The sequence below is a fragment of the Etheostoma cragini genome, chromosome 7 (assembly GCF_013103735.1).
Source record: "Etheostoma cragini isolate CJK2018 chromosome 7, CSU_Ecrag_1.0, whole genome shotgun sequence".
NCBI classification, from domain to species: domain Eukaryota; kingdom Metazoa; phylum Chordata; class Actinopteri; order Perciformes; family Percidae; genus Etheostoma; species Etheostoma cragini.
This window is the reverse complement of record NC_048413.1, coordinates 25,688,015-25,697,041: the sequence shown is the minus strand read 5'-3', so window position 1 is coordinate 25,697,041 and position 9,027 is coordinate 25,688,015. Positions and strand designations below refer to the sequence as shown.

General features: G+C 40.7%; 1 protein-coding gene and 2 long non-coding RNA genes across 7 annotated transcripts in view; 2 read left to right on the top strand and 1 right to left on the bottom strand.

Annotated features, from left to right (window-relative positions):
- The window catches only part of rbbp8l (retinoblastoma binding protein 8-like), an 11,254-nt gene extending 10,900 nt beyond the window's left edge, over positions 1-354 (bottom strand). For 4 of the 5 annotated variants that reach the window (XM_034877975.1, XM_034877973.1, XM_034877974.1 and 1 more), the window contains exon 1: positions 202-354. The gene's annotated coding sequence lies outside the window, so the exon portion shown is untranslated. The remainder of the gene's footprint in view (positions 1-201) is intronic. The other variant, XM_034877976.1, reaches the window with a different exon arrangement.
- Positions 1-9,027, top strand: part of LOC117948369 — a 172,612-nt gene that overhangs the window by 109,453 nt on the left and 54,132 nt on the right. The window lies entirely within an intron of this gene.
- Positions 1-9,027, top strand: part of LOC117948368 — a 21,035-nt gene that overhangs the window by 8,322 nt on the left and 3,686 nt on the right. Inside the window, exon 2 of the long non-coding RNA XR_004657421.1 lies at positions 4,735-4,741. This is a non-coding gene — a long non-coding RNA (uncharacterized LOC117948368). The remainder of the gene's footprint in view (positions 1-4,734; positions 4,742-9,027) is intronic.

Genomic DNA, 9,027 nt, shown 5'->3' with positions numbered 1-9,027 from the left:
CACACACACACACACACACACACACACACACACACACACCGACAGACACATACACACAAACGCTGAATAATGACCATGAAAGGCCCGATAAAGCCATTTCCTTGTCCTCACTCCCAGCCACACCACACATAACTACACCTACCCTGCCCACCTATGCCAGCCCTCAGGCAACAACCCAGGGCTTAATCAATAATAACTCACCTCATACAGCTGAGGACTCCTTGAGCTGCTCACTCGCTCACACTTCAGAGATGGACGGAGTGGTACAGAGCCAGAGGGAAAGAAAGCGCGACAATAAAGAGAAAGAGAGGAGAATAAGGTGAGGAAAAATGGCCCACACCCTCCTCTCTCTCATCTCTCCACCCCGGAAAACCGGTTAGAGCTGTTGTCGCCTTAAGGAACACAAACACTGAGGCCTGGGCAAGTTCTCCCTTGATTTTCCTGTTCTGCTGAAATCCCATATAACTGGCTAAACCGGCTACATGAAGCCCTGCGGGGTTAGAGGGACAAAACGTCCAATGTAGAAGCGATTCAACTTTGTTTTCAGACACACAGGCCCATATCAGTATAAACACACACTACACAGACAATACAACAAAGTTCTACACATTGAAGTTCATAAGAGCAAAGTGATTAAAAGACATCTGTTCCAGTGAGTTTGCACGATGAGTGAATGAGAGTGGAAATTCAATAAACAGAATAAAAGATTCACCATGTCCCAAACATTAACCTATCCACTTAACAGCTGTATGGATGTTTGACCCAGAGGTTGTTTTCACATCGAAATAAGCCTGCACATTAAAAGAGGAGGTTCAAGAGACAGTCAAAAGGATTTTAGCTCACCACATTAAAGTATATAAACAGTATAAAAGACTCACTATCTCCCGAACCTTAACCAATCCACGTAACAGCTGTGTGTACTGTATGCACCGCAGTCATTTATAGTACTTTGATAAAACCTCTTCTGAAAAAAACCACCCTTAACCCTGAAGTCTTACCAAACTATAGATCTATTTCCAACATTCCCTTCCTCTCCAAGATCCTTAAGAAAATATTTGCTAATCAGTTATGTGATTTTCTACATAGCAACAGTTTAGGATTTAGAAAGCATCGTAGCACAGAGACAGCACTGGTGAAAATGACTAATTACCTTCTAACTGCTGCTGACACTGGACTTCATACTCCATACTTGTCTTATTAGATCTTACTGCTGCATTTGACACTATTGATCATGCCATCCTGTTACAGAAACTAGAACATTTATTTGGCATTGAAAGAATCACACTGAGCTGGTGAGTTCTATTTCTCTGATTTATCTCAATTTGTTGATGTTAATGACAAATCCTCCAAGTTTGCTAAAGTTTGCCACGGCGTTCCACAAGGCTCAGTGCTTGGAACAATTCTATTCTCTTTATAAATGCTTCCTCTTTGCAACATTATTAGGAAAAACTCAATTAACTTTTACTGTTATGCGGATGACACCCAATTATACTTGTCAATCAAGCCCGACAAAACTGGTCAATTAGCTAAACTTCAAGCATGCATTAAAGATAATATCTCCTAGATGACCTATACTTTTCATGTTAATGTGCATGGCCCTAAGAACCTCTTAACTTCATTATCTAAAGACATACATGTAGTTACTTTGGATGGTATTGCCCTGGCCACCAACACAACTGTCATAAATCTAGAAGTTATTTTTGATCAGGATATATCCAGAAACCAACATATTTCCTTGGATTAGGATGGCAACAAGGTCTTGGTTGCAGCTGTCGCCGTGGTCCTGCTGCACACCCTGCTACACCCTGCTGCACCCACAGATGCCCTGCAGTGTCTTGCTGTGTCCTGCTGAACCCTATGTCATCTATGCTCTTCTATACCACGCTACACCCTGCAACTCCCTGCAGTGGCCTGCTATGGAATGAATTACTACGACCACCATTTGTAGTCACTGTTCCATTATCTTTACTGTGACAATTATTTCCTCTGTGCCTCACACCCCTAACTAGCACCGTCAGACACCGCCCACCAAGAGCCTGGGTCTGTCCCAGGTTTCCTCGCCACTGTTGCACTACTTGTTCTTGGGGGAATTACTAGAACTGTTGGGGCTTTGTAAATTAGACCTACTCTATCTGTAAACTGTCTTGAGATAACTTTTATGATTTGATGATGTGACTAAAATTGAATTGAATACTCAACCCAGAGGTTTTGATCACACAGTTGGAGTGGGATAAAAACTATCTATTGTTGTTTTTTCCAATAAATAAATCATATATTTGAGTTCTGTCTTTGTCTACACAGGATGTATTGGTGGCATTAGGCTCGTTAGAGATGAGCCAGGTCTGCGCAGACTGGATCACCGGCGATCTCCGCCCATTGCATGCCAGTCAGATTTGTGTCCGACTTGATCCCAACTTGCTCTAACGTCATGCACACGTAGGCAACAATAATCTTACAAGATCAAGGCGACTACAGATCTAAGATGCAGGCAGCGCAGTTGCTTTTCACTGACTGCAAGACCCAGACGACCCAGAGCATGCTGGGAAATGCTGTCCTATCAGCTGAATTAACAGCTGATTGGTTCAGAATCAACTCAACATGATGATGTTTTGCATGAACTTTTTATTGATTTTGAATCGGAGGGATTTAACTGCTATTTGTCTGATTTAAAGGTGCGTTCTATACAGAACACATGTTGTGTGGATGATAGATTTTTAAAAGTAAGAGAGACTAAATCTATTCAGATCATGGATCATCTACAGTCTGTTGTTAATTAAAATCAGCAACAGATCCCATGTAGAGCACTTTGACAGCTATTCTGTCAACATAAAACAACTAGAGACTGTGCACAAGTTGGTCTGATAACATTTAATTAAATCAGAACCGCACCACGTTTCTGTCACTTCCTGTTCCGCCTGAAGGCTGCTGAAATTGGCTGGAAACTGTCCGACTTGAGAGCGGATTTTTGTCGCTGCCCCCCCGGCTACTGCCGCCTACCCGCGCGCACTTTACAGGCAAAGCGCAGTTCATCTGTGTGTTTGAAACGCATCAACAAGGTGCAGTGGACATGATGACTGTGGTACTGTTATGCAAATTTGACAGACTACAACAGACAATAGCAATGGCAAGCATGTTGTCTCTGAAACCTGATGCATGCTTGCTGTAAAAAATGCTATTTCCGGATTCCTGAAACAGATTCCTGATAACCGGCCAGACTTGGCTGAAGCATCGTCTTCATCGTCATGCCCTGTCACTGCCTGTAAAATGCCACTCCCTGCTGTCTCCGCGACCATTAACATCTACACCTGTGAGAGGATTAACAGTATGAACATGTGATTTTATAGTGTATGCCAGTGCTCACTGGTTCACACCGCTAATAACCTCAGAAGAGACGGAGTCAGAGACACAGGCGGGATCCCTCTACCAGGATGGACAGACAAATTGTAGCTGTAATAAGTACAATATTACAATAGTGAATTAGGACCTGAGCCATATAACCTATTTATCTACAAAGCCTTGCTTAAAAAATTGCATTGAATTTTAAATCGTATCACTATAGCATTTGCACTAGTGATCCCTTGGTCCTAAATATTCATTTGTTAGGACAAAACTGCATTTTTGTACTATGCTACATATAAATGGAATAATCTGCAGATTCTAAATAAATTTAACAGCCGGATTCCATTAAATAACTTTTGAAGTCTCCTCTATGATTGCATGAACTCTGAATGTACGTGCATTTTGAGTTGTTTTGTGTGTATTGCAACTGCATCTTAAATATTAATTGCCATGTTCCATAATTTCTATGTTTATTCTAGTTTTACATGGCAGGTAATCAGTAATCAATCCACAAATAATGAGATTAACTATTTATATATACATTTTCCTTGTAAATTTCCTTGTAATTTTACAAGTAAATAATCCCATTGGGATTCAGAATCTCTTTTATAAGGGAGTCCTGGCCAAGACAACAGTATAATAGTTCCATATTAAAATATATAATATGCTCAACATGATCACCAGCAGCGCTCAGTAACAGCAGTAACATGTGCATTTAGGGCTCAAACAGTCCTTTAATCTAATTTCAAACTGTTACTGTTGGTAGGTAGTCTAATTCATGATGACATTGCAATTTGTACCAGGGTTAGGGTGCAAAAACACTAAAAGGGATTTTCACCAAAGACAGAACACGTTCAGAGAATGTCAAGATTACATTTCCTGGTGTAGACAACATGAGTAAGAAGGCAGTTTACACAGTATGACCTTAAAAAGAAAAATACACCACTGCTCCAACCGGCAATTGTTCAAAGAAGGCCAACAAACGCTCTCATACAACCTACAGTGATGAGTACGAAAACTAAAATAAATTAAAAATCTTAGTGCTGCATAATACACCGAGACCAGCATTTTCAGAGAAGATTGATTTGCATGCATGTATAAAATATCACTGCAATCCAGCATTGACAGAGATGTTGCTTGTGTAAACGTTTTTCTCGCACTGAAAGAGAAACAGCCTTTGTTTTTATAATATAAATCCACCTCCAAGTTTTTGTTAAACAGTCTATATGCTGCTTGTAGGACTGATACTAGTTCAATTACTTTCTCCCTCTAGTGTAACAATCTGACAAGCATTGTCTGTGTTCCTTGATTTAGAGAAGCACATCATGTTGTTTTTTCCAGAGTTTAGTACAAGTCTAAATTCATGAGGAATCTTCTGAATAATGTTAAAAGCAGATTGCAGGTCTTCTGAGACACTTTTTTAAAAATGATGCAGAACAATAAAAAATGGTGTCATCCGCATAAAAATGACACTTTGCTTTAATTACTTTATGACACAAGTCATTTATATAAATAGTGACTGAAAGGGAACCCAGAATAGACCCCTGTCCAGTGTTTAAATCATTTAACACTTTTATAGTGGCAGTGACATTGTTACGTTTTTTATGAAAACCTGAGTGCAAATCGTTTAAAATAATTTTTTCAGTTTTATAGTCTTTCAATTGGTCACTTATAAGCCCTTCTAAAGCCTTGCTGGCTAGAGAAGCTTACTGTAAATACCCGCCGCTGCCGACTTAAGCGACAAAGAAGCTCTGGGCGCCCTGTCAAGGACGCTTGTCAAAAGTACATGCATACATAAATTACACGTATAATGACAGAATTGTTATTGTTTGTTGGTCGCAACCAACATCAGCTCATTACCATAAAGTTGAGCAACTTTCCTCTTTCTGATTGACGGTCTGATCGGTCAAAACGCTTAAATAACCACAACGCTCCTTGCAGCTGATAGAAGCCTGCTTCCATTGAAAATGAATTAGTTCTGGTAACTTTAGTTGCTCAAGTCGGCGGCAGTGTGTGGGTACGGTTAAATATTGGCCTACAACTATTTGGATTTGATTGGTCACCTTCCTTTAATAAAGAAGTGGCATTTGCTAACTTCAGTACACAAGGTTTTTATATAGAAGATATAAAGTTCTGGTATATGGAACCAAGCATAGTTTTCTTATTTGTAATAATTTTATCATTCATGCATTTGGCAGGACAGTATCCCTGGAGTCTGAAAACGGTGTTTTTATAACTTTACAAAAATTTAGAGGGGTTGGCTGAAGCTCAGGTGCCTAAACTTTTGCCAGTCTGAGCTAGTTCTTGGATGTCTTTACCATTGACCAGGCTATATAAACAAGCCTGCTATCTCAGACTCTGGGATGAAAATTAACATGGTCCAGTGATAAAGATTAAGCAATTTAAAAACACTTGTCCACAGAACAACTTAAGCTTTCTCTTAATTACTGCGAAGGTGGATGGACACAGAGATCCAGGCAAACGCCATACCCCCAGTCCAAAAAACAGTAGGCCTGCGTAAGGGTGTAGCACAAAATTCTGAGCCCTGTGAAAAGGCCCCTCCCCGCATCCACAGCTATTCATTCTAGCATCTTTTTGGGCCCTCCTCACGCGAGGACCCTGGGTACTCTGCCCCCTTTTTCCTCCCAGTCCGACGCCCCTGTGCCTGTGCTGTTTTTCTGGGCTAAAGACAGAAACCCCCATATGTATGGTTTGTTGTAGAAGTGCCAGACTGATTAGGCACAGAACATGGAGTATGTCTCCAAATCAGGTAAAAATAGTTCAGAAATTATGGACTGAACCACAAATTTTCTAATTGGCAAACACCAAACTTTTGTTGATGGCAGACAATGTGTGTGTGAGGGGATGTTAAAATCCAGTCAAAACATGTTAAACAGAACAAAGGACATGCTGCCATCTTGAAGCAGAGGTTGATTGTGGCTGATGAGAAGGAGTTGGACACCTGACTCCCACACCTGGCTCCATCACTGCAATTAAGACAGAGAGAGAGAGAGAGAGAGAGAGAGAGAGAGAGAGAGAGAGAGAGAGAGAGAGAGAGAGAGAGAGAGAGAGAGAAAGCAGAGCACTGCAACAAAGAGGCAGCAGGCCTGACACAAACAGAAGCAAAGTTAGCACAAACGGACGCAAAATTATTACAAATACATGAAAAACAACTACAAAGAGAAGTAAAATAGCTACAAAAATAGCCTGAGGCTTACTGATTGTTTTTTCTTCTTCTAACCCTGTATTGTGAGAGCAGAAACTGAAGGAGGGCAGACAGGTACAGGTGCAGTAGGAATTATTGATAGCTGAGATTTTTGTAATATGGTCAAATCTTTAAATTTTTAACACTACTGCATTTTTCTCTGTTTTTGTTTCTCTGCGTTTTTTTCCAATTCAGTACAACTTCGGTAATGCACATTGATGACGTAATGTGTCACTCAGAATTGTTGTAAAATCAGCATTTAAACAGTTGATTTTTAGCTTCATGGAACTTTGCAACATGAACGTCTCTTCCACTGATCCCAATAAAGTTGGCTTGAATTGAATGCCTCACCTTACAGTGTAATGTTCATTTTCATCCACAAGAGGGCACAGCTGAACCTTGCAGCAGAGGGTCTGTGGTTGTTTTAGACAGAATAGTGAAGCAGTGTTGGTGGTTTGGGAGGTCAAGCGGGCGGCCATGAGTGGAGTGTGCACAGGGTGATCCAGGGGTGAAAGGTCAAGCCTGCAATTTATCGCTGTCCTTTTGTTCTTTTCTGTAGAGAATCCTCCCTTCTACCTCTGAACATATCAACATTGTGATAAAAAGATGACAAAATTGTACAAACATTATACCCAATGGAATATAATGGAATGGAAAGAACTGTGTGGCAACTAAGCACTTAATTGTGTTACAGCCATGCACAGTTTAGCTTCCTTGTAAATGGAAAGTGTTGTGTTTATTTTCCATCCAGTTTTCGGTTGTGCAGTCATAAACTAATAGAGGGGGATGTGCAGGGCAGTTCAGGGTAGCCGGTTCTCAGTTCAACACAGCCAATCCGAGAGGAACATGAGTAACATGAACAAACAGAAAGCTACAACTACACAATCCTATCAGAATATAAGTGTGTTTTACAGGGTGAGTCTGTCTCAAGGGCTTTCGGGTACAATAACACAGACCGTAGTGAAGTGTGTGAGTGTGTGAACGTGGGTGTGAGAGTCTGTTTGCCTGTCTGGGTTCTTTACTGTTACTCCTATATTTAACAGATAACACTACAACCATATACTAATTCTAGTATGGATGTGTTGTTATTAATTTAATATGTGTAGATATGCACCTGCGTCCATGATGTGTAAATAAGTGAAGCATAAGATTTTATATTTACTAAAGGCTAAAAGTAGAGAAAGGGGGTAGGCCCTGATAAGTTGTTTATGAACTTCGTCCTACTTTTTGAATGACTTTCAATCATTTTGGAAGATTGTGCTGAGAAGTACATGACCTTATTTATCTGTCATTTTAATGATATACTATATATGTATGCATGAATGTATGTATATATGTTTGTTTTTATTTTAATGTTTTACATGTTCAAATAAACTACTACCACTACAACTTCGGGTTGGGTGCAGCAGCTTCAGCAGGGGACCCCAAACTTCTGCTTTGACCAGCTTTGACTGTGGGACTATGGGATCCTGGACGTGCCTGGAACACCTCCCTACGGAGGCGCCCACGGGGCATCCTTACCAGGTGCCCAAACCACCTCAGCTGGCTTTTTTCCAAATGCTTTACTCCAAGTTCCTTTGGCCGCTTGTAACCTGGATCTTGTTCTCTCATTCATGACCACAGGTGAGGGTATGAACGAAAATTGACCGGTGGATTGAGAGCTTTGCCTTCTGGCTCAGCTGTTTTCATCACATGGGTATAATAAAGTGAGTGTAGTAATGCCCCCGCTGCGCTGATTCTCCCTCTCCATTATCCACTCACTCACAAACAAGACCCCGCGGTAGTTCAACTCTTTCACTTGGTTTAAGGACTCATTCCCCACTTGGAATAGGCAGGTTCCCCAGAGGATGTTTCTAAATGACTCTCTTTACAGTAAATGTTTCGCTAGCTATGCAATGGATGGATCCATTTATGGTCATGGGCCCCAGAGGATAAACTTTTGTGAACCACTGACTTTTCCTCTAGCGCATCCAACAGGTCAACATTTGAACGTCTCCACTGAAATATCTCGACATCTACAAACTGGATTGGGACAACATTTGGTAAACACATTTATTATCTCTAGAAAATGAATCCCAATGACTTTGGTTATCATGTGACATTTTTTATCAAACACCATCATCAGGTCAAACTTTATATTGTCCAAAACATGCACAACTCCTTAAAACACAGTATAACCAGGCTAAATTAGATTTGAAGAACAGCTGGTGCTACTGGCTCCTACAAAATGAGCACTTCAAATTCAGTAACAACGTATGCAGCTACAGGTTATTCTATAAAAATGTCACAGAGGATGGTGCTATTTGAGCATTTGGAGATGTCTTAATCGGATGTTGGACAACTTCCAAGTTGCCATCAAGCCCAATAATCACTTTCACGGCTTTCTTTTTGGGTCTGTGCTGTAGGTAATTTATGCTCCAGAAATTTGAACCTGTCCTAAGACTTGTTATGATGTTCCTCCACCCTCTCTCACTTGTTCTTCC